Genomic DNA, 26,118 nt, shown 5'->3' on the forward strand with positions numbered 1-26,118 from the left:
CTATTCAAATTGACCGGCGGTTGCGGGAGCGCAAAACCGCAAATCCCCTCATGGTGTTGTCTGAACAGACACCTAATTCGGTGCAATGTGATAGAAAAACCGCAAATTCCCTCATGGTGTTGTCTGAACAGACACCTGATTTAATGCAATGTGATAGAATCCTGACTAGAAATGAGCGGAAAATTCATAGACGCCGGAATGGCTTGTGCTACTACTGTGGTGATTCTACACATGTTATCTCAGCATGCTCTAAACGTATAGCTAAGGTTGTTAGTCCTGTCACCGTTGGTAATTTGCATCCTAAATTTATTCTGTCTGTAACTTTGATTTGCTCACTGTCATCTTATCCTGTCATGGCGTTTGTAGATTCAGGTGCTGCCCTGAGTCTCATGGATCTCTCATTTGCTAAGCACTGTGGTTTTACTCTTGAACCATTAGAAAATCCTATTCCTCTTAGGGGTATTGATGCTACACCATTGGCAGCAAATAAACCGCAGTATTGGACACAGGTTACCATGTGCATGACTCCTGAACACCGCGAGGTGATACGTTTTCTGGTTTTACATAAAATGCATGATTTGGTTGTTTTAGGGCTGCCATGGTTGCAGACCCATAATCCAGTCCTGGACTGGAAGGCTATGTCAGTCTCAAGTTGGGGCTGTCGTGGTATTCATGGGGATTCCCTGCCTGTGTCTATTGCTTCTTCTACGCCTTCGGAAGTTCCGGAGTATTTGTCTGATTATCAGGATGTCTTCAGTGAGTCTGAGTCCAGTGCACTGCCTCCTCATAGGGACTGTGACTGTGCTATAGATTTGATCCCAGGCAGTAAATTTCCTAAGGGAAGACTGTTTAATCTGTCGGTGCCTGAACATACCGCTATGCGTTCATATATCAAGGAGTCTCTGGAGAAAGGACATATTCGTCCGTCTTCTTCCCCTCTTGGTGCGGGATTCTTTTTTGTGGCAAAAAAGGACGGATCTTTGAGACCTTGTATTGATTATCGGCTTTTAAATAAGATCACTGTCAAATTTCAGTATCCTTTACCGCTGTTGTCTGACTTGTTTGCCCGGATTAAGGGTGCCAAGTGGTTCACCAAGATAGACCTTCGTGGTGCGTACAACCTTGTGCGCATTAAGCAAGGTGATGAATGGAAAACCGCATTCAATACGCCCGAAGGTCATTTTGAGTACTTGGTGATGCCTTTTGGGCTCTCCAATGCGCCTTCAGTTTTTCAGTCCTTTATGCATGACATTTTCCGGAAGTATCTGGATAAATTTTTGATTGTTTATCTGGATGATATTTTGGTTTTTTCTGATAATTGGGATTCGCATGTGGAGCAGGTCAGGTTGGTCTTTAAAATTTTGCGTGAAAATTCTTTGTTTGTCAAGGGCTCAAAGTGTCTCTTTGGTGTACAGAAGGTTCCCTTTTTGGGGTTCATTTTTTCCCCTTCTGCTGTGGAGATGGACCCAGTCAAGGTCCGAGCTATTCTTGATTGGACTCAGCCCTCGTCAGTTAAGAGTCTTCAGAAGTTCTTGGGCTTCGCTAACTTCTACCGTCGTTTTATCGCTAATTTTTCTAGCATTGTGAAACCTTTGACGGATATGACCAAGAAGGGCTCCGATGTAGCTAACTGGGCTTCTGCTGCCGTGGAGGCTTTCCAGGAGTTGAAACGCCGGTTTACTTCGGCGCCTGTTTTGTGCCAGCCTGACGTCTCACTTCCCTTTCAGGTTGAGGTGGATGCTTCGGAGATTGGGGCAGGGGCCGTTTTGTCGCAGAGAGGCCCTGGTTGCTCTGTTATGAAACCTTGTGCCTTTTTCTCTAGGAAGTTTTCGCCTGCCGAGCGAAATTATGATGTGGGCAATCGGGAGTTGTTGGCCATGAAATGGGCATTTGAGGAGTGGCGTCATTGGCTCGAGGGTGCTAAGCATCGTGTGGTGGTCTTGACTGATCACAAAAATCTGATGTATCTCGAGTCTGCTAAACGCCTTAATCCGAGACAGGCCCGCTGGTCATTGTTTTTCTCCCGCTTTGATTTTGTTGTCTCGTATTTACCAGGTTCAAAGAATGTGAAGGCCGATGCTCTTTCTAGGAGCTTTGTGCCTGATGCTCCTGGAGTCGCTGATCCTGTTGGTATTCTTAAAGATGGAGTTATCTTGTCAGCTATTTCTCCGGATCTGCGACGTGTGTTGCAGAGATTTCAGGCTGATAGGCCTGAGTCTTGTCCACCTGACAGACTGTTTGTCCCGGATAAGTGGACCAGCAGAGTCATTTCCGAGGTTCATTCCTCGGTGTTGGCAGGTCACCCGGGAATTTTTGGCACCAGAGATCTGGTGGCCAGGTCCTTTTGGTGGCCTTCCTTGTCAAGGGATGTGCGGTCATTTGTGCAGTCCTGTGGGACTTGTGCTCGAGCTAAGCCTTGCTGTTCTCGTGCCAGCGGTTTGCTCTTGCCCTTGCCTGTCCCGAAGAGACCTTGGACACATATCTCCATGGATTTCATTTCTGATCTTCCGCTATCTCAGGGCATGTCCGTTATCTGGGTGATATGTGATCGCTTCTCCAAGATGGTCCATTTGGTTCCTTTGCCTAAGCTGCCTTCCTCTTCCGATCTGGTTCCTGTGTTTTTCCAGAACGTGGTTCGTTTGCACGGCATCCCTGAGAATATTGTGTCAGACAGAGGATCCCAGTTCGTTTCCAGGTTCTGGCGATCCTTTTGTAGTAGGATGGGCATTGATTTGTCGTTTTCGTCTGCTTTCCATCCTCAGACTAATGGACAGACGGAGCGAACCAATCAGACTTTGGAGGCTTATTTGAGGTGTTTTGTCTCTGCTGATCAGGACGATTGGGTGACATTCTTGCCGTTGGCTGAGTTTGCCCTTAATAATCGGGCTAGTTCCGCCACCTTGGTTTCGCCTTTTTTCTGCAACTCTGGTTTCCATCCTCGCTTTTCTTCGGGTCATGTGGAGCCTTCTGACTGTCCTGGGGTAGATTCCGTGGTGGATAGGTTGCAGCAGATCTGGAATCATGTGGTGGACAACTTGAAGTTGTCACAGGAGAAGGCTCAGCGCTTTGCCAACCGCCGCCGCGGTGTGGGTCCCCGACTACGCGTTGGGGATTTGGTATGGCTTTCTTCCCGCTTTGTTCCTATGAAGGTCTCCTCTCCCAAATTTAAACCTCGTTTTATTGGGCCTTACAAGATATTGGAAATCCTTAATCCTGTATCTTTTCGTCTGGATCTTCCTGTGTCGTTTGCTATTCACAATGTATTTCATAGGTCCTTGTTGCGGCGGTACATTGTGCCTGTAGTTCCTTCTGCTGAGCCTCCTGCTCCGGTGTTGGTTGAGGGCGAGTTGGAGTACGTGGTGGAGAAGATCTTGGATTCTCGCCTCTCCAGGCGGAGGCTTCAGTACCTGGTCAAGTGGAAGGGCTATGGTCAGGAGGATAATTCCTGGGTGGTCGCCTCTGATGTTCATGCGGCCGATTTAGTTCGTGCCTTTCATGCCGCTCATCCTGATCACCCTGGTGGTCGTGGTGAGGGTTCGGTGACCCCTCACTAAGGGGGGGGTACTGTTGTGAATTTGCTTTTTGCTCCCTCTAGTGGTTATTAGTTTTTTGACTCTGGTTTTTCTGTCATTCCTTTTATCCGCACCTGGGTCGTTAGTTAGGGGTGTTGCTATATAAGCTCCCTGGACCTTCAGTTCAATGCCTGGCAACGTAGTTATCAGAGCTAGTCTGCTGTGCTCTTGTCTACTGATCCTGGTTCCAGTTATATCAGCTAAGTCTGCCTTTTGCTTTTTGCTATTTGTTTTGGTTTTGTATTTTTGTCCAGCTTGTTCCTAATCTTTATCCTGACCTTTGCTGGAAGCTCTAGGGGGGCTGGTGTTCTCCCCCCGGACCGTTAGACGGTTCGGGGGTTCTTGAATTTCCAGTGTGGATTTTGATAGGGTTTTTGTTGACCATATAAGTTACCTTTCTTTATTCTGCTATCAGTAAGCGGGCCTCTCTGTGCTAAACCTGGTTCATTTCTGTGTTTGTCATTTCCTCTTACCTCACCGTCATTATTTGTGGGGGGCTTCTATCCAGCTTTGGGGTCCCCTTCTCTGGAGGCAAGAAAGGTCTTTGTTTTCCTCTACTAGGGGTAGCTAGATTCTCCGGCTGGCGCGTGTCATCTAGAATCAACGTAGGAATGATCCCCGGCTACTTCTAGTGTTGGCGTTAGGAGTAGATATATGGTCAACCCAGTTACCACTGCCCTATGAGCTGGATTTTTGTATTCTGCAGACTTCCACGTTCCTCTGAGACCCTCGCCATTGGGGTCATAACAGGGGTCTAGTTTCCAAAATGGTGTCACTTGTGGGGGGTTTCAATGTTTAGGCACATCAGGGGCTCTCCAAACGCAACATGGCGTCCCATCTAGTGTTGAGCATTCCGATACTTAGCGGTATCGGAATTCCGATACCGAGATCCGATACTTGCCGCGTATCGGATACCGGAATCGGAAGTTCCCAGGATTCAAACTGCACAAATTTGTACGAAATCAGCCAATGAGAATGATTCCAAGTGTGGGCACATCCTGTTCAGCATGGAGGGCATGAAACTACTGGCAAGGCTGTGATTGGCTGCTGAAATGATGTCATGATGCAGTTTAAAAGTCGCTGGCGCCATTTTGCGCTCACTCTGCTGTGAATTCAGTTAGTGACAGGACGCTGTTTGCTGACTGAGGGCCAGTTTAGAGATAGCGATTTGCTTCTTTGTGCTTTTCCAAGGCTAATTTAGCAACCGCTGTGACTAATCACCTTGCTTTTGCCTTGTAGCGCTGTTTTCACAGCGATCTGCAAGGTCTGTGTGTGTGTGTGTGTGAGTGCAGCCCACTCTCTGGTCTGAGTGCAGCCACATAGGCCATCCATAGCTGGTTGTATTCAGTTCAGGGAGGGTGGTTCATTGCCTCATACTGTTCTTTTTTTTTTTTTTTCAAGTAGTGTAGTCTGCTGCTCATTTTTTCAAAAAAATCCTATTAGTGTCTTTCCACCCGTCTCCAGCTAACTTGTGGAAAAACACTACATAGGATAATGTAGAGGAGGGTTTTTGGGCCTTGCAGCGCCGTTTACGGCTGTCTGCACGGTCTCCGTGTGACTGCAGCTCGCCCTGTAGTGTGTGAGCAGCCATAGCCTGGTTGTCTCCAGCTCAGGGTTCTTCACTGCATCATACCGTAAAATCAATTTTCCTTTTGTTTTAAGTAGTGCAGGCTGCTGCACATTTTTTCAAAAAATTCCTATTAGTGTCTTTCCACCCGTCTCCAGCTAACTTGTGGAAAAACACTACATAGGATAACGTAGAGGAGGGTTTTTGGGCCTTGCAGCGCCGTTTACGGCTGTCTGCATGGTCTCCGTGTGACTGCAGCTCACCCTGTAGTCTGTGAGCAGCCATAGCCTGGTTGTCTCCAGCTCAGGGTTCTTCACTGCGTCATACCGTAAAAACAATTTTCCTTTTGTTTTAAGTAGTGCAGGCTGCTGCACATTTTTTTAAAAAATTCCTATTAGTGTCTTTCCACCCGTCTCCAGCTAACTTGTGGAAAAACACTACATAGGATAACGTAGAGGAGGGTTTTTGGGCCTTGCAGCGCCGTTTACGGCTGTCTGCACGGTCTCCGTGTGACTGCAGCTCTCTCTGTTGTCAGTTCAGCCCCCAAAAAATAAATAAATAATAAAGTTCACCAAACACACCAGTGACACCACTTTACATTTGTGTAGGCCACATTAGCTCATATTAAAGTCTAGTCCACACTTTAGAAAATTAGTGTTTCTTATACCTGTTAGGAGTTGTTCAGGAATAAGCACACAAAGCCGTTAGTACTTTTCTGCTTATCTTTATCAGTCAACCAAGATGAAGAAGGCAGTGAGTAAGGCACGTGGGCGTGGGCACGGAGCAGGGAGAGGACGTGGGGATTCTGTGCCTGCTGCAGGCACCGGTGACTCATCAGCACCCACTTTCACCAGGGAACAGTCCTTCATGCGCAGCTTTGTCGCAGAGCGCCGTACACCGCTGCTGCGTGAAGAACAAATTGAAGCCGTTGTCGGATGGATGGCAGCTAATGCATCAACTTCAATTAGTGCCACATCCTCTCAGACACAGAGCACTGGAGAGCAGCCATCTGTCTCTTCACCACCTGCCAAATTGCCCAGGCAGACAGAGATCCCAGGACAGGAGCCGTCTCTACTTCTGTTCTCTGAATCTCTTGGCTTGGAAACAGGGGGCCAGCCAAGCAGCATTGGAGAAATGGAAGAAGAGGCAGGGTGCAGTGATGCCCAACCGCTTTTTCTCTCTTCCTCTGAAGAGGCGGGTGGGCCAGTGCCTCCGGTCACCACATCGCAGAACGCATCCGCTGATGACACTCAGGTGCCACTTTCTGGTGCGTGCTCTGCTGCTGAGACTACCCAGGAGGAGCAGTTGGGGGCAGAGAGTAGTGTAGATGATGAGGTCCTTGACCCATCTTGGCGTCAGGGACAGGAAGGTTGTGGGAGCAGCTCTGAGGAAGAGATTCCCTGTACGGCCCAGAGAGGGAGAGGGAGGGGGAAGACTGCGGATCCTGCAGCCTCCGCTTTGGCACCCGTTAGGAGCATGTCTCTTCCAAAAGCCAAAAAGGGCGCTCCCAAGACTTGCAGTGCCTGGTCCTTTTTTGACACAGTTGCAGATGACATTTGCTATGTCAAATGCAAGGTGTGTCATCACAAAGTCAAAAGAGGTCAAAATGTCAGCAACCTCAATACCTCCAACATGTGGAAACATGTGCGCACCAGGCACGCGGCGGAGTTAGAAAAACACACTGAAGAGCTAGGCCAACCAACAGCGGCAGCTACCACCTCTTCAGCTCGTGTTGCCTCTTCCTCCAGCTCACACGCAGCTGGTTCGGCTTCCTCCCAGGATCGCCGTGGAAGAACCTCTGGCCCTGTTGTCCAGAGACCCGCTGTAATTCCACCCGCAGCACCACTTTCCCAGTCATCCACACAGCCCAGTGTACAGCCATCGGTAGTACAGGCATGGGAGAAAAGGCGGCCTTTCTCGTCAAACCACCCACGAGCACAGGCTCTGACTGCAGGCATTGCCAAACTTCTGTCACTAGAAATGCTGTAATTCAGGCTGGTGGAGACTGACAGCTTCCGTGACTTGATGTCATTGGCAGTCCCACAGTACAATGTGCCCAGCCGCTTTTACTTCAGCAGGCAAGCCGTCCCTGCCCTGCACAAGCATGTGGAGGGACACATAAAACACGCGCTACTGAATGCCGTCAGTAGCAAGGTCCACCTCACCACCGATGCGTGGACCAGTCAACATGGACAGGGGCGATACCTTTCCCTCACTGCCCATTGGGTTAATGTCATTGAGCCGGGTACAGATCGTGCGAGTGGCGCAGGACATGTCCTGCCCACTCCAAGGATTGCAGGAATCCATTCTGTACGCATTGACTCCTCCTCTTACACCAGTTCCTCAGAATCATCGCTGCAGGAGCAGTCACAGTCCACCTCCACATGGACCCGTGATGAACGTTTACCTGTTACGACCGACATGAGCACAGCCGTGGCCAAACGTCAACAGGCCGTCTTGAAATTAATTTCTTTGGGGAATCGAAGCCACACAGCGCAGGAGCTCTGGAATGCCATCAAGCAGGAGAGTGATGTGTGGTTTGTGCCAGCGAATCTCCAGCCAGGCATGGTAGTGTGTGATAATGGCCGAAATCTGGTGGCAGCTCTGGGCCTCGGCAACCTCACTCACATCCCATGTCTGGCACATGTGCTCAATTTGGTCGTGCAGAGTTTTTTGAGGGACTATCCGGATCTTGATGCACTGCTGCACAAGGTCCGCCTAGAGTGTGCTCACTTGCGGCGTTCCAGCACGGCAAAAGCGCGCATTGCGGCTCTGCAGCGCCGACACCACCTGCCGGAACATCGCATCATATGTTACCTACCTACCAGGTGGAATTCCACGTTACATATGTTGGAGCGGTTGTGTGAGCAGCAGCAAGCTGTAATGGAGTACCAGCTGCATCAGGCGCAAAGAAGTCGCACTCCGCGCCGTTCAGACTTCACAACCACAGAGTGGGCCACTATGAATGACGTCTGCCAGGTTTTGCATCCCTTCGATTATTCCACGCGGATGGCGAGTGCAGATGATGCACTAGTCAGCATGACTGTCCCCCTTATCTGCCTGCTTGAAAAATCACTGCAAGTGCTAAGGGATGATGTTGTGGAAGAGGTGGAGGATGAGGATTCACCATTTCCATCATCTTCTGGACAGTCAGCGCCACGTGGTTCCTCACAAACGCGTAGGCAGGGGACAGTTTGTGAGGAGGATGAGGAGGAGTCAATGGAGGAGGAAGACATCCGTCCAGAGGAGGGAGTTACACAATTGTCCAGTACTCAGTGTGTACAGCGAGGGTGGGGTGATGACGAGCGGGCAGAGATCACGCCTCCAGCAGGGGACAGCGTTTCTTGGGCAGTTGGCAGTCTGCAGCACATGGTGGATTACATGCTGCAGTGCCTGAGAAACGACCGCCGCATCGCCCACATTCTCAACATGTCTGATTATTGGGTGTTCACCCTCCTCGATCCTCGCTACCGGGACAACGTAGAAAGCCTCATCACACCGTTGAACCGGGAGCGAAAAATGCGGGAGTACCAAGACACACTGGTGAATTCCATCATCTTCTCCATTCCAAGTGAGAGAAGTGCTGCTAGTGCATTACAAAGCAGCTCAGTGCGTCCAGGCAGTGGTGGAGGCTCTGCACAAAGAGGGAGCAGAAGCAGTGCCTCTGCCCAAGGCAAGACCAGTATGGCCCAACTGTGGCAGTTTTCTGTGCCCGCCACAAAAGTCTACACCATCACAGACGGCTCCAGTCAGCAGGAGGCAACGGTTCCGTCAGATGGTGACAGACTACATGTCTTGCCCTCTTGCTGTACTCCCAGACGGCTCTTCACCTTTCAAGTTTTGGGTCTCAAAGCTGGATACATGGCCAGAGCTAAGCCAGTATGCATTGGAGGTGCTGGCTTGCCCTGCGGCTAGTGTATTATCGGAACGCATCTTTAGTGCTGCAGGTGGTGTAATAACTGACCGTCGCATGCGACTATCCTCCGATAACGTTGACCGGCTTACTTTCCTGAAAATGAACAAGGCCTGGATCTCGCAGGAATTTGCCACTCCTCTTCCTGATTAAATAATTAGGTGACTGTCTACAGTATCCAGGTCTCCTGTTGTGTTCATCTTTCTACCACCTGAACTTAAATTCCTGGGCTCCAACACCACCAGTTGAGGCTCAGAAGTGCCGTCTGCACAGTCAAAACATACGACCCAGTGTTATTGGGTTTCAGTAACGTCAGCTGATCCCCAGCTGTGTAGCCGGCAATGTGTCCTGCGACCGCCACGCTGACACAACAACTGAAATGTAAGGGAACCTGTCCCCCCCCCAAGGCATTTGTTACTGAAAGAGCCACCTTGTGCAGCAGTAATGCTGCACAAGGAAAAGGTAGCTATTTTTGTTTAGCTCCTTGCACACGCAGAACTTAACACTTATAAAATGTGTCCACTGATACCGTAAAACCGTCCCGGAGGTGGGACTTTCCTTCGTAATATGACGCAGCACAGCTGTCATTCCTACCCCCTTGGCACCGTGCCCCGGCTCCTCAGCGTTGTTTGATTCCGTCCCGGAGCCTGCGCTGTTATGTTATCCCTTGGCCAGGCACACTTAGCGCTGCCCATCTTCTGACATCATTTGGTGTCAGGCTGGCTGCACCTGTGCGGCCGCGCTGGCCGAGAGCCCGCCTCGCATTGTCTTCTGATTTAATCCCACTGGGGGCCTGAGATCCATGGACATGCGCAGTGCATATCTGAACCTCCGCCTCTCACTCATCTCCCTACGCCTTCTTCAGACTGTGCGCCGTCAGCTGATCCCTAATAGCATGCCACGGCCGTGACGCCGCACAGTCTGAAGAAGCCGTAGGGAGGGGAGTGAGAGGCGAGGATATGCACTGCGCATGGCCACGGATCCCAGGCCCGCGGTGGGATTACATTAGACGACACTGCGAGGCGGGCTCTCGGCCAGCGCGGCCACACAGGCGCAGCCAGCCTAACTCCAAATGATGTCAGAAGACGGGCAGCGCAAAATATGTGCATGGCCAAGGGCTAACCTAACAGCGCAGGCTCCGGGACAGATTCAAACAACGCTGAGGAGGCGGCGCACGGCGCCAAGGGGGTAAGAATGACGGCTGTGCTGCGTCACATGACAAAGGAAAGTTCCACCTACCGGACGGTTTAACGGTGTGAGGGGACACATTTCATAAGTGTTAGGTTCAGCATGTGCAAGGCCCATAATTAAAAGAGCTAAGCTTACCTTTTCCAGCATTACTGCTGTACACGATGGCTCTTTCAGCTACAAACGCCTGGGGGGGGGGGTAAAGGTTCCCTTTCAACTTGCTCCAGTGCAGGCTTCGGCCTACACTTTGCTCCTCCTGCTGACCCTGGGCTCTAACACCGCCAGTTGGCGCCCGGAAGTGCTAGCTGCACAGAGAAAAACACCAGCCAATGTGTCAGTGGGGTTCAGCACCGCCAGCTGTTCACCTGCTGTGTAGCTGGCAACGTGTCCTGCAACAGCCACGCAGACACAACAGACCCAAAGCTGCCGCCAGTGCAGGCTTCAGCCTACACTCTGCTCCTCCTGCTGACCCTGGGCTCTAACACCGCCAGTTGGCGCCCGGAAGTGCTAGCTGCACAGAGAAAAACACCAGCCAATGTGTCAGTGGGGTTCAGCACCGCCAGCTGTTCCCCTGCTGTGTAGCCGGCAACGTGTCCTGCAACAGCCACGCAGACACAACAGACCCAAAGCTGCCGCCAGTGCAGGCTTCAGCCTACACTCTGCTCCCTCTGCTCCTCCTGCTGACCCTGGGCTCTAACACCACCAGTTGGCACCCGGAAGTGCTAGCTGCACAGAGAAAAACACCAGCCAATGTGTCAGTGGGGTTCAGCACCGCCAGCTGTTCCCCTGCTGTGTAGCCGGCATCGTGTTCTGCAACAGCCACGCAGACACAAGAACTGAAATTGAAGGGAACTTGTCCCCCCTCCTCCAGGCGTTTGTATGTTTCACAGCCACCTTGTACAGCAGTAATGCTGCATGTGTGCAAGGTGGCTCAGAAACTTATTCTCCTTGCACACGTGGAACTGAACACGTCTAAAATGTGTCCTCTGTGACCATTAAACCGTCCCTGAGGTGTGACTTTCGTTTGTAATGACACGCTGCAACCCCCTTGGTAGCACAGCCCTTCTTCTGACATCATTGTTTGGCTGACTGCGCCTCTGCGGCCGCCCTGCCCGACACAACGCCCCTCGGTGTCTTATTTATTTTGACTGCGAGGGTGTGATTGACGGGCATGAGCAGTGCATATCTTCGCCAGGTTGTCACTCAGCTCCTTCCGCCTTCTTCAGACTGTGCGGCTTCAAGGCCGTGGCATGCGATAAGGGATCAGCTGACGCCGCACAGTCTGTAGCAAGTGTAAGGACACGAGCGAGAGGCGAACATATGTAATGCGCCAGGCCATGAATCCCAGCCCCGCAGTGTGAAACACTGTAAAGACACTGCGGGGCTGGGATTCATGGGCATCGCGAACCGCACCAGCCGACATGAAATGATGTCAGAAGACGGGCAGTGCATGGCCAAGGGATAACGCAACAACGCAGACTCCTGTACAGCAAAATGCGATGCTCAGGAGGCCGCGCCAAGCACCACGTTGGTATTTTTGCCAGCTGTGCTGCGTCTCATTACAAAGGGAACTCCCGCCTCCAAGACAGATTGACTGTATAAGGGCCAAAATGTTGTACGCGTTTCATTCAGCTTGTGCAAGGAACAAAATTAAAAGAGCAACCTTTGACTTGTGCGGCACTACTGCTGCATAAGGCGTGGCTCTTCTAGTTTGTAACACCTGAGGGGGGGTTAAAGGTTACCTTTAAAATTGGTTCAATTAGGCTTCGGTCTACACTCTGCTCCCTCTCCTCCTGCTGACCCTGGGCTCTAACACCGCCAGTTGGGGCCCGGTACTGCTAGCTGCACAGAGAAAAACACCAGCCAATGTGTCAGTGGGGTTCAGCACCGCCAGCTGTTCCCCTGCTGTGTAGCCGGCAACGTGTCCTGCAACAGCCATGCAGACACAAAGCTGCCGCCAGTGCAGGCTTCGGCCTACACTCTGCTCCCTCTCCTCCTGCTGACCCTGGGCTCTAACACCGCCAGTTGGGGCCTGGTACTGCTAGCTGCACAGAGAAAAACACCAGCCAATGTGTCAGTGGGGTTCAGCACCGCCAGCTGTTCCCCTGCTGTGTAGCCGGCAACGTGTCCTGCAACAGCCACGCAGACACAAGAACTGAAATTGAAGGGAACCTGTCCCCCCTCCCCCAGGTGTTTGTATGTTTTACAGCCACCTTGTACAGCAGTAATGCTGCATGTGTGCAAGGTGGCTCATAAACTTATTCTCCTTGAACCCGTGGAACAGAACACGTCTACAATGTGTCCCCTGAGACCAATAAAACGTCCCTGAGGTGTGACTTTCCTTTGTAATGACACGCAACAACCCCCTTGGTAGCACAGCCCTTCTTCTGACATCATTGTTTGGCTGGCTGCGCCTCTGCGGCCGCCCTGCCCGACACAACGCCCCTCGGTGTCTTATTTATTTTGACTGCGAGGGTGTGATTGACGGGCATGAGCAGTGCATATCTTCGCCAGGCTGTCACTCAGCTCCTTCCGCCTTCTTCAGACTGTGCGGCTTCAAGGCCGTGGCATGCGATAAGGGATCAGCTGACGCCGCACAGTCTGTAGCAGGTGTAAGGACACGAGCGAGAGGCGAACATATGTACTGCGCCAGGCCATGAATCCCAGCCCCGCAGTGTGAAACACTGTAAAGACACTGCGGGGCTGGGATTCATGGGCATCGCGAACCGCACCAGCCGACATGAAATGATGTCAGAAGACGGGCAGCGCATGGCCAAGGGATAACGCAACAACGCAGACTCCTGTACAGCAAAATGCGATGCTCAGGAGGCCGCGCCAAGCACCACGTTGGTATTTTTGCCAGCTGTGCTGCGTCTCATTACAAAGGGAACTCCCGCCTCCAAGACAGATTGACTGTATAAGGGCCAAAATGTTGTACGTGTTTCATTCAGCTTGTGCAAGGAACAAAATTAAAAGAGCAACCTTTGACTTGTGCGGCACTACTGCTGCATAAGGCGTGGCTCTTCTAGTTTGTAACACCTGAGGTGGGTTAAAGGTTACCTTTAAAATTGGTTCAGTTAGGCTTCGGCCTACACTGTGCTCCCTCTCCTCCTGCTGACCCTGGGCTCTAACACCGCCAGTTGGGGCCCGGTACTGCTAGCTGCACAGAGAAAAACACCAGCCAATGTGTCAGTGGGGTTCAGCACCGCCAGCTGTTCCCCTGCTGTGTAGCCGGCAACGTGTCCTGCAACAGCCACGCAGACACAAAGCTGCCGCCAGTGCAGGCTTCGACCTACACTCTGCTCCCCCTCCTCCTGCTGACCCTGGGCTCTAACACCGCCAGTTGGGGCCCGGTACTGCTAGCTGCACAGAGAAAAACACCAGCCAATGTGTCAGTGGGGTTCAGCACCGCCAGCTGTTCCCCTGCTGTGTAGCCGGCAACGTGTCCTGCAACAGCCACGCAGACACAAGAACTGAAATTGAAGGGAACCTGTCCCCCCTCCCCCAGGTGTTTGTATGTTTTACAGCCCCCTTGTACAGCAGTAATGCTGAATGTGTGCAAGGTGGCTCATAAACTTATTCTCCTTGCACCCGTGGAACAGAACACGTCTACAATGTGTCCCCTGAGACCATTAAAACGTCCCTGAGGTGTGACTTTCCTTTTTAATGACACGCAACAACCCCCTTGGTAGCACAGCCCTTCTTCTGACATCATTGTTTGGCTGGCTGCGCCTCTGCGGCCGCCCTGCCCGACACAACGCCCCTCGGTGTCTTATTTATTTTGACTGCGAGGGTGTGATTGACGGGCATGAGCAGTGCATATCTTCGCCAGGCTGTCACTCAGCTCCTTCCGCCTTCTTCAGACTGTGCGGCTTCAAGGCCGTGGCATGCGATAAGGGATCAGCTGACGCCGCACAGTCTGTAGCAGGTGTAAGGACACGAGCGAGAGGCAAACATATGTACTGCACCAGGCCATGAATCCCAGCCCCGCAGTGTGAAACACTGTAAAGACACTGCGGGGCTGGGATTCATGGGCATCGCGAACCGCACCAGCCGACATGAAATGATGTCAGAAGACGGGCAGCGCATGGCCAAGGGATAACGCAACAACGCAGACTCCTGTACAGCAAAATGCGATGCTCAGGAGGCCACGCCAAGCACCACGTTGGTATTTTTGCCAGCTGTGCTGCGTCTCATTACAAAGGGAACTCCCGCCTCCAAGACAGATTGACTGTATAAGGGCCAAAATGTTGTACGTGTTTCATTCAGCTTGTGCAAGGAACAAAATTAAAAGAGCAACCTTTGACTTGTGCAGCATTACTGCTGCCCAAGCTGTGGCTCTTGTAGTTTGTAACCCCTGAGGGGGGGTTAAAGGTTACCTTTAAAATCGGTTCAATTAGGCTTCGGCCTACACTCTGCTCCACCTGCAGAGCCCGGGCTCCAACACCGCTAGTTGCTGTCCGGAAGTGCTGGCTGCACAGAGAAAAACACCAGCCATTGTGTCAGTGGGGTTCAGCACCGCCAGCTGTTCCCCTGCTGTGTAGCCGGCAACGTGTCCTGCAACAGCCACGCAGACACAACAGACCTACAAATGCCTCCAGTGCAGGCTTCGGCCTACACTCTGCTCCCTCTGCTGACCCTTTGCTCCAACACCGCTAGTTGGGGCTCTAGGAAGACAAGCTTGAATAGGTCCCCATCCTGGTTCCAGCACCATCAGCTGGTTCCGGGCAGAGCCTTTGGCTTAGGTGCCTCCCTCTGGGTATCCGAGTTCCACCAACGTCAGGTGGTCCTTGGTAGTGCTTTCAGGCACGGGTACCTCCTGCTTAGTAACCGGGTTCCAGTAACGTCAGCTGGTCCTCGGTAGTTCCATTGGCTCTTGGACCTTCGGCTACCCATCCGGGTTCCAGTATCGTCAGCTGGTTCTCGGCAGTGTCTTTTGCTCTTGTACCTTCTGCTCCCCATCCTGGTTCCAGTACCGTCAGCTGGTTCCGGGCAGAGCCTTTGGCTTAGGTGCCTCCCTCTGGGTATCCGAGTTCCACCAACGTCAGGTGGTCCTTGGTAGTGCTTTCAGCATGGGTACCTCCTGCTTAGTAACCGGGTTCCAGTAACGTCAGCTGGTCCTCGGTAGTTCCATTGGCTCTTGGACCTTCGGCTACCCATCCGGGTTCCAGTACCGTCAGCTGGTTCTCGGCAGTGTCTTTTGCTCTTGTACCTTCTGCTCCCCATCCTGGTTCCAGTACCGTCAGCTGGTTCCGGGCAGAGCCTTTGGCTTAGGTGCCTCCCTCTGGGTATCCGAGTTCCACCAACGTCAGGTGGTCCTTGGTAGTACTTTCAGCACGGGTACCTCCTGCTTAGTAACCGGGTTCCAGTAACATCAGCTGGTCCTCGGTAGTTCCATTGGCTCTTGTACCTTCTGCTCCCCATCCTGGTTCCAGTACCGTCAGCTGGTTCCGGGCAGAGCCTTTGGCTTAGGTGCCTCCCTCTGGGTATCCGAGTTCCACCAACGTCAGGTGGTCCTTGGTAGTGCTTTCAGGCATGGGTACCTCCTGCTTAGTAACCGGGTTCCAGTAACGTCAGCTGGTCCTCAGTAGTTCCATTGGCTCTTGGACCTTCGGGTAGCCATCCGAGTTCCAGTTCCATCAGCTGTTTCTCTGCATTTTCTCAGCCTTCTTGTACCTTCTGCTACATTTCCAAGTTCAAGACCCTAAAGACGACGACCCGGAAGACCACCCCTAAGATGACGACGACACCAGAGACGACAACGACCCTGGAGACGATGACCCTGAAGACCACCCCGATGACGACGACCCCGGAGATGATGACCCTGGAGACGACGACGACCTGGAAGACCGAGAAGCAGAAGAACAAGAGGCTGCAGAACAAAGAGCAGAAGAACATTAAGCATAAGACTAAATATCAGAGCAAAAGATATTATCTAAATTATAAGCAGAAGAAGACTAAGCAGTGTATGGGGGTGAGTCCGTTCCTCCTTGTGGTGCCCCTGGATAAAGCCTGATGCTGCAGGCCAAACTGAACGCGGACAAATGTAACTGTTTTGTGACAGGCAGAACGGAAGGTGTAATCTTCAAACTTTTATAGATAACAACTACGGGAATGCCTGTCACAAATAAGAATATGATGAAGAAGTTGAATATGAAGAAGATAATAGTAAAATAAAAAGAATATGAACAATGTAACAAAAAAAATAATAGGTAGAAGATGAAGAAGAAGATGAATAAGGTGAAGAAGTTGATGTCAAAGAAGCTGATGATGAGGATAATGAAGAAGAAAGTGTGGGAGAAGTAAAAAAGAAGGTGAAGGGCATGGAAGTAGTGAAACATCAATATCTGACAAAATACAAAAAAAATTAACATAGTCAAAATCTTTCTAACGCCGAACGTCATAAAAAAAACACAAAATCCTGCTATTCTATTAGATTGGGCTAAACCTCTATGCCTTTAATGTCTCCGCCACGTCCCCCAATACATCCTACATTATTCTTAGTTGTTTTCCTTCATGTAGAATGAACCTACAAGTTAAGAAAGGGTTTATTTTAATTCCGATATTTTCGTCCCATTGACTTGCATTGGGATCGGGTATCGGTATCGGATTAGATCCGATACTTTGACGATATCGGCCGATACTTTCCGATACCGATACTTTCTGATATCGGAAGGTATCGCTCAACACTAGTCCCATCTCAATTCCTGTCAATTTTGCATTGAAAAGTCAAACGGCGCTCCTTCCCTTCCGAGCTCTCCCATGCGCGCAAACAGTGGTTTACCCCCACATATAGGGTATCAGCGTACTCAGGACAAATTGTACAACAACTTTTGGGGTCCAATTTCTTCTCTTACCCTTGGGAAAATAAAAAATTGGGGGCGAAAAGATAATTTTTGTGAAAAAAATATGATTTTTTTATTTTTACGGTTCTGCATTATAAACTTCTGTGAAGCACTTGGTGGGTCAAAGTGCTCACCACACCTCTAGATAAGTTCCTTAGGGGGTAAACTTTCCAAAATGGTGTCACCTGTGGGGGGGTTTCAATGTTTAGGCACATCAGGGGCTCTCCAAACGCAACATGGCATCCCATCTCAATTCCAGTCAATTTTGCATTGAAAAGTCAAATGGCACTCCTTCGCTTCCGAGCTCTGTCATGCACCCAAACAGTGGTTTACCCCCACATATGGGGTATCGGTGTACTCAGGACAAATTGTACAACATCTTTTGTGGTCCATTTTCTCCTGTTACCCTTGGTAAAATAAAACAAATTGGAGCTTGAAGTAAATTTTGTGTGAAAAAAAGTTAAATGTTCATTTTTATTTAAACATTCCAAAAATTCCTGTGAAACACCTGAAGGGTTAATAAGCTTCTTGAATGTGGTTTTGAGCACCTTGAGGGGTGCAGTTTTTAGAATGGTGTCACACTTGGGTATTTTCCATCATATAGACCCTTCAAAATGACTTCAAATGAGATGTGGTCCCTAAAATAAAATGGTGTTGTAAAAATGAGAAATTGCTGGTCAACTTTTAACCCTTATAACTCCCTAACAAAAAAAAAAATTGGTTCCAAAATTGTGCTGATGTAAAGTAGACATGTGGGAAATGTTACTTATTACATATTTTGTGTGACATATCACTGTGATTTAATTGCATAAAAATTCAAAGTTGGAAAATTGCAAAATTTTCGCCAAATTTCCGTTTTTTTCACAAATAAATGCAGGTAATATCAAAGAAATGTTACCACTATCATGAAGCCCAATATGTCACGAGAAAACAATGTCAGAATCACCAGGATCCGTTGAAGCTTTCCAGAGTTATAACCTCATAAAGGGACAGTGGTCAGAATTGTAAAAATTGGCCCGGTCATTAACGTGCAAACCACCCTTGGGGGTGAAGGGGTTAATGCTTACCGGTTTGTTTCCTCCTCTTTTCCTTTAGTGACTAATTATACTAATATCTACATATATGATATATATCCTTCCAAGATGTATCCTTGAGGCGGATGAGCTGCTTTGTAATCTTTCTGTGGATTTTTCCATCTACGCCTATTCCAGCACAAAAGAAACAAGATATGGACCTGTTCTGGACTATACTTAATGGACCCAATTGCACTAAGAAGCACTTTATGGACTCTGCTTTTTTAGGTTATACCTATGTGTTATCATTATTGTGTCAAATGGACCAAACAACTGAGAATTTGTATTCTTAATATGTTATTTGAGACTCGTGGAATGATTGTTTAGCCCCCGCAACAGCTACCATGCACCAGGATAGCTCTGTCATATGTGCCGCGACGGCTCTGCTCATGTGCTCATACGCGCGGTCTCAGCATGTCCGCTCTCCGTTGTGCACTGCCATCGCCCTCCCACATACCTGGTTGCGGGGTGACGGCTAGGCGCCGGCCGTCCCACGTGATCTGGTTTGGGTGGGTGGCGCTGGTGTGCAGCGGCGTGGTGGCTGCACACCTGTGCAAAAAGCCCATCCCCATTGGTCTCTTCTGATCAGGTGATACATAGGGAGGGGCACCTCTCCCCATAAGCCACGCCCCCAGAAGAAGGAAAATCTCTACGGAAACGTGCATTGGGGAGTGAGTCCCGGGACACATGCCTGGCACCATGACGGGTAATTACATTTAACGCTTTTCACTTTGCTGTTCTCACCACTGCAGTGTAATGGGATTTTAGAGTCATCTTACTAGGATTATTTGTCACTAACCCATAGTTTGCATGTCTACACATCGGTTGCTCTGGAAATTGCTATTTTTAACAAAATCTGAAACATTTTTATGTGGGATTAATTGACTTATAATAAAGTTTTTCACATGTTTGATAACTAGCACTGACTCATTTTTCTCTTATAATGCAATACATTGTTGAGTCGCTTTTTCCCCACAATATGCAATTAGCATATAAATGCAAATAAATACAATGCAATATATTTTGATCAATATGCTTTGGGGATTATATATACCATTGATTAATGGTGCCTGATGCCCCTCTAAAAATAGGCTCTGTGACTTTCATTCATAAATGAACCAAGATGGGTCTGCGTATGTGTCACACACCACATGGCCAGCTAGGGGGGTTACATGTTACAATGACATTTCCCAGTGAATGCATGTGTATTGGCTGAAAGCAATGTTAAAGTTGAAAAACGCATCAAAAACGCTGCGTGTAAACATAGCCCAAGTGGTGGAGGAACATTTTTGTTTGGGGTTAAATATTATGCCTTATATACAAGTCATTACTCTGGAAAGGATGCACCTTAACATATTTCCCAGCAAAATCCATTTTGGTTTTGTTTTTGTATGTTTTTGGTGCGCCTGTTAAAATGACGTGAAACTCTGACAACATTGCTTACAGCTGTGACCTAGGAGTCAGAAATGCTTCCAGGGACATTTGCCATGATGTTCCCGTGTCATTTAAGCAGTGTGTCCATCATTTTCAGACATTTTTAGACCTTAAAAGGACCCCCGGGGGGGGGGGGGAATCGCGGTAATAATGCTTGGGTCTCCCATAGCCTTAGACTGGGCTCATTGTTCTGTCCGAGTACCCGAGTATTAAAAATTGTTCGACCCAAGCAACGAGCACCCGAGCATTTTAGTGCTCGCTCATCACTACTCAGAACTCATTTTGACCAGCGGGTCCAAGGACTGACAGCATCCACCTTTAAGCAGCTGCAGGATCTGATGGTAAAAGACCAATTCCTATATCTTTGTCCGGCTGAAGTGCAACAGTTCGTGATGGACTGGGAGCCAAAGATGCGGACAAAACAGCGCAGATCGCCAACACCTACAAGGCCAACTGTAAACCAGAGGTGTGCAAGCCGGTCACCACCAGTTATAAAGGAGGTAAGCCAACAACCAACCCCAGTACCTCTGCCAGCCGACTCACGGGAGGCCTCGGCACCTTTGCAGCACCTCCATCCGATTCCCACAAGTGTTATTCCTGCAATCGATCTCGACATCTCAGCGTCACTTGTCTGGAGAAGCAGAAGAAGACCCCCTAACCAAGGTCTCAGGGCCTAATGTAGCAGTTCTTTTGGTGGGTGGGGACGTTGGGAGAACCTGTGAAAATTTGTAGCATGTCACCACAGGGAGCAAGGTCGCCATAGGCCTCAAGGACACCGAGGCCGAACGAACCCTCATCCGACCCGAACTGGTGACCCCTTAAGAGATTATTCTGGGGAAAACCCTGACTGTCACCACGATTGGGGGTGTCCGCTGTCTCTTGCCGATGGCCTGAGTTTTTATAGATTGGGGTGCTAGGAGCGGGGTGAAAGAAGTGGAGTTGTCCGAAAACTTGCCCACCGAGGTTTTGTTGGGGACTGATTTGGGGAGGATGTTTGCGTATTATATCCCTGACACCCCTCCCCGATCTGATATTGAGGGTAATGTTCATTATTTCTAATGATGATGATGCTGATGTAAATGTGCATGCTTTACCAAATAATGATGATGTGTCTGCAAGGGCAGGAGTACTCAGCAAGGGCAGGAGTACTCAGCAACGTCACGCTGCGGGTTGTGATGGCTGAGGAACCCTTAACAGGAGCAAGCGACAGTGCTGAGGGAAATGGGGAGAGGCATGGGAACCATAAGGAAGGTGATGCAGTGAAACTGACCAGTGCCACAGTGGAAGTTAACTGCCCAATATATATTATTATTATTATTATTATTATTATTATTATTATTTATTTCTATAGTACCATTGATTCCATGGTGCTGTACATGAGAAGAGGTTACATACAAATTACAGATATCACTTACAGTAAGCAAACTAACAATGACAGACTGATACAGAGGGGAGAGGACCCTGCCCTTGCGGGCTTAGATTCTACAGGATGGTGGGGAAGGAGACAATAGGCTGAGGGTTGCAGGAGCTCTGGTGTTGGTGAGGCAGTAGCTGTTATGGTGACCTGGTGGTTAGGAGCACTAGAAATGACCTGATGAGCAAACTAGTAATACAGGACCAGCTCTGGGAAGTGGGAGCTCTGCTGACCGCAACCCCTAAACCTATCACAACAACTTGAAATAGCCGTGGAGCGTACCTGACTCTGCCTAGACACCTCTTCACAGCCTAAGAGCTAACTACCCCTAAAGATAGAAAATAAAGCCTACCTTGCCTCAGAGAAATTCCCAAAGAAACAGGCAGCCCCCCACAAATATTAACTGTGAGTTAAGATGGAAGTCACAAACACAGGAATGAAACAGGTTTCAGCAAAGGAGGCCAGACTTAACTAAATAGACTGAGGATAGAAAAGGTAACTTTGCGGTCAGCACAAAAAACTATAAAAACCACGCAGAGTGTGCAAAAAGAGACCCCCGCACCGACTCACGGTGCGGAGGTGCCACTCTGCATCCCAGAGCTTCCAGCTAGCAAGGCAAAATCATGATAGCAAGCTGGACAAGAAAACAGAGATAAACAATTTAACTAGCAGGGACTTAGCTTTTGCTGGAGTAGACAGGTCATCTGCAAGATCCAAGAGAGAACTGAACCAGTACTAGAACATTGACAGCTGGCATCAAGTAACGGTCTGAGTGGAGTTAAATAGAGCAGCCAGCCTAGAACTAAACGAGGTCAGCTGGAGAAGGAACCTCAGAACCAGCAGGTCCACTCACAGCCACCAGAGGGAGTCCATGGGCAGAACACGCCGAAGTACCATTCATGACCACAGGAGGGAGTTCGAGAACAGAATTCACAACAGTACCCCCCCCTTGAGGAGGGGTCACCGAACCCTCACCAGAGCCCCCAGGCCGATCAGGACGAGCCAAATGAAAGGCACGAACCAGATCGGCAGCATGAACATCAGAGGCAACAACCCAGGAATTATCCTCCTGACCATAACCTTTCCACTTGACCAGGTACTGAAGTTTCCGTCTCGAAATACGAGAATCCAAAATCTTCTCCACCACATACTCCAACTCCCCCTCAACCAACACCGGGGCAGGAGGGTCAACGGAGGGAACCATAGGAGCCACATATCTCCGCAATAACGACCTATGGAACACATTATGGATGGCGAAAGAAGCTGGAAGGTCTGTTGTGAACTGTGTTTCTGGGCTCCCTCTGGTGGTCACTAACGGTATTGTGTTAGGTATGTCTTGTTGCAGGCCTGAGCTCCAGCTGTGTCGTTAAGCAGCGGGTGTTTCCTATTTGAGTCTCCTCTGGACTCAGTCTCTTGCCTGGCATCGTTGTATCCAGACCTATTTGGTCTCCTCCGGATTCCTTTCAGTCTGCCTCATGCAAGAAAAGCTAAGTCTGTTTTGTACAATTTGGATCGTTTGCATTATTCAGTGTTTTTGTCCAGCTTGCTTTACATTTGATTTTTGACTCGCTGGAAGCTCTAGGGGGCTGATATTCTCCCTCCACACCGTCAGTCAGTGTGGGGGTTCTTGAATGTTCAGCATGGATGTTTTGTAGGGTTTTCTGCTAACCGCATAGTCCACTATCTATTTTCTGCTATCTAGACTATTGGGCCTCACTTTGCTGAATCTAGTTCATCTCTACGTTTGTGTTTTCCTCTTGCCTCACCGTTATTATTTGTTGGGGGCTTTCTATATCTTTGGGGTTCAATTTCTCTGGAGGCAAGCGAGGTCTTATTTTTTCCCTCTAGGGGTAGTCAGTTCTCCGGCTGGCTCGAGACGTCTAGAACCAACGTAGGCACGTTCACCGGCTACTTTTAGTTGTTTGTGTCAGGATCAGGTATGCGGTTAGTCCAGTTTCCACCTCCCTAGAGCAGTATTTATATTTTTGCTATCTTGCCGGAATATCAGAGATCCTCTGCCATTGGGATCATAACAGAATGCCAGGCCTAAAGAAAATGTTTAATGCATCGCAGAAGCGGGATTAAAAAGAAGTTCTGAGGTTTTTTTGTTGCTGCAGTTTGCCTAGCTTCTTCCATCCCCTTTTTCTCTGAGTGGCTGAAACTCTGCTGCAGATATGAATGTCCAGACTCTGACTTCTAGTGTGGATCAGCTTGCTGCTAGGATGCAAAGCATTCAGGATTTTGTTATCCATAGCCCTATGTCTGAACCAAAAATACCTATTCCTGAGCCGTTTTTTGGAGATAGATCTAAATTCCTGAATTTTAGGAATAATTGTAAATTGTTTCTGTCTCTGAAACCTCGTTCCTCTGGTGATTCCGCTCAGCAAGTTAAGATTGTTATTTCCTTCTTGCGCGGCGACCCTCAGGATTGGGCCTTCTCTCTGGCGCCAGGAGATCCTGCATTGGTGAATGTTGATGCGTTTTTTCTGGCACTTGGTTTGCTTTATGAGGAGCCTAATCTTGAAAATCAGGCTGAAAAAAATGTTGCTGGTTATCTCTCAGGGTCAGGACGAAGCTGAGGTATATTGCCAAAAATTTTGGAAATGGTCCGTACTTACTCAATGGAATGAGTGTGCACTGGCCGCAAATTTCAGAAATGGTCTTTCTGAAGCCATTAAAGATGTGATGGTGGGGTTTCCTATCCCTACAGGTCTAAATGATTCAATGGCTCTAGCCATTCAAATTGATCGACGTTTGCGGGAGCGCAAATCTGATAATCCTTTGGCGGTGCTGTCTGAACGGTCACCTGATTCTATGCAATGTGACAGAATTCTGACCAGAGTCGAGCGACAAAATCATAGACATCAAAATGGGTTGTGTTTCTACTGTGGTGATTCAACACATGTTATATCAGCATGCTCTAAATGTTTAAAGAAAAAAGTTAATCCTGTCGCCATTGGTACTTTTCAGCCTAAGTTTATTTTGTCTGTGACTTTAATTTGTTCATTATCTTCTTACTCAGTTATGGCTTTTGTGGATTCTGGTGCTGCTTTAAGTCTGATGGATTTGTCGTTTGCCAAGCGCAGCGGTTTTGTCCTGGAGCCTTTGGAAAATCCTATTCCTCTTAGAGGAATTGATTCTACGCCATTGGCAGAGAATAAACCTCAGTATTGGACGCAGGTGACCATGTGCATGACTCCTGTACATCAGGAGGTGATTCGTTTTCTGGTACTGCATAAAATGCATGATGTTGTCGTTTTGGGTCTGCCATGGTTACAGGCCCATAATCCAGTTTTAGATTGGAAAGCTATGACTGTGTCAAGTTGGGGGTGTCAGGGGATTCATGGCGATTCTCCATGGGTGTCTATTGCTTCTTCTACTCCTTCTGAGATCCCTGAGTTTTTGTCAGACTTTCAGGATGTATTTAAAGAGGCCAGGTCCAGTGCCCTTCCTCCTCATAGGGACTGTGATTGTGCTATAGATTTGATTCCTGGTAGTAAGTTTCCTAAGGGACGACTCTTTAATTTATCTGTGCCAGAGCATGCCGCGATGCGGAGTTATATAAAGGAGTCTGTGGAGAAGGGACATATTCGCCCATCTTCGTCCCCTCTTGGTGCAGGATTCTTTTTTGTGGGCAAGAAAGACGGGTCTCTGAGACCTTGTATTGATTATCGTCTTCTGAATAAGATCACTGTTAAATTTCAGTATCCTTTGCCATTGTTGTCTGATTTGTTTGCTCGGATTAAGGGATCCAGTTGGTTCACCAAGATAGATCTTCGTGGTGCGTATAACCTTGTGCGCATAAAGCAGGGAGATGAATGGAAAACGGCATTTAATACGCCCGAGGGTCATTTTGAGTACCTGGTGATGCCTTTCGGATTATCTAATGCTCCTTCTGTGTTTCAGTCCTTCATGCATGACATCTTCCGGAAATATCTGGATAAATTTATGATTATTTATCTGGATGATATTTTGGTTTTTTCTGATGATTGGGAGTCCCATGATAAGGCGTTGATCCAGGGAACTAGTCTGATTGCCGTATGTGGAGTCGGGAAGGAATTTTTTTCCCCATGGTGGAGTTACTCTTTGCCACATGGGTTTTTTTTGCCTTCCCCTGGATCAACATGTTAGGGCATGTTAGGTTAGGCTATGGGTTGAACTAGATGGACTTACAGTCTTCCTTCAACCTTAATAACTATCTAACTATAATGTGAACCAGGTCAGGATGGTGTTTCAGGTTTTGCGGGAGAATGCTCTATTTGTGAAGGGTTCAAAATGTATCTTTGGGGTACAGAAGGTTTCTTTTTTGGGTTTTATTTTTTCCCCTTCTACTGTGGAGATGGACCCAGTTAAGGTCAGTGCCATTCATGACTGGACTCAGCCCACGTCTGTTAAGAGCCTGCAGAAGTTCTTGGGCTTTGCTAATTTTTACCGTCGTTTTATCGCTAATTTCTCCAGCGTGGTTAAACCTTTGACGGATATGACCAAGAAGGGTTCTGATGTTGCGAATTGGTCTCCTGCGGCCGTGGAGGCCTTTCGGGAGCTGAAGCGTCGGTTTACTTCAGCGCCAGTCTTGTGCCAGCCGGATGTCTCTCTTCCCTTCCAGGTTGAAGTTGATGCTTCTGAAATTGGTGCAGGGGCTGTTTTGTCACAAAAAAGTTCTGATGGCTCCGTGATGAAGCCATGCGCCTTCTTTTCAAGGAAATTTTCGCCTGCTGAGCGGAACTACGATGTTGGTATTCGGGAGTTGTTGGCCATGAAGTGGGCATTTGAGGAGTGGCTACATTGGCTCGAGGGAGCTAGACATCGTGTGGTGGTCTTGACTGATCATAAAAATCTGATTTACCTCGAGTCTGCCAAGCACCTGAATCCTAGACAGGCCCGTTTGTCGTTGTTTTTCTCCCGTTTTGACTTTGTGGTCTCGTACCTGCCTGGTTCGAAGAACGTGAAGGCTGATGCACTTTCTAGGAGTTTTGTGCCTGATTCTCCGGGAGTCTCTGAGCCGGCTGGTATTCTCAGAGAGGGAGTAATTTTGTCTGCCATTTCCCCAGATTTGCGATGAGGGCTGCAAAAATTTCAGGCTGATAGGCCTGATCGTTGTCCACCAGAGAG

Source organism: Ranitomeya variabilis, chromosome 2 (genome assembly GCF_051348905.1).
Source record: "Ranitomeya variabilis isolate aRanVar5 chromosome 2, aRanVar5.hap1, whole genome shotgun sequence".
NCBI lineage: Eukaryota > Metazoa > Chordata > Amphibia > Anura > Dendrobatidae > Ranitomeya > Ranitomeya variabilis.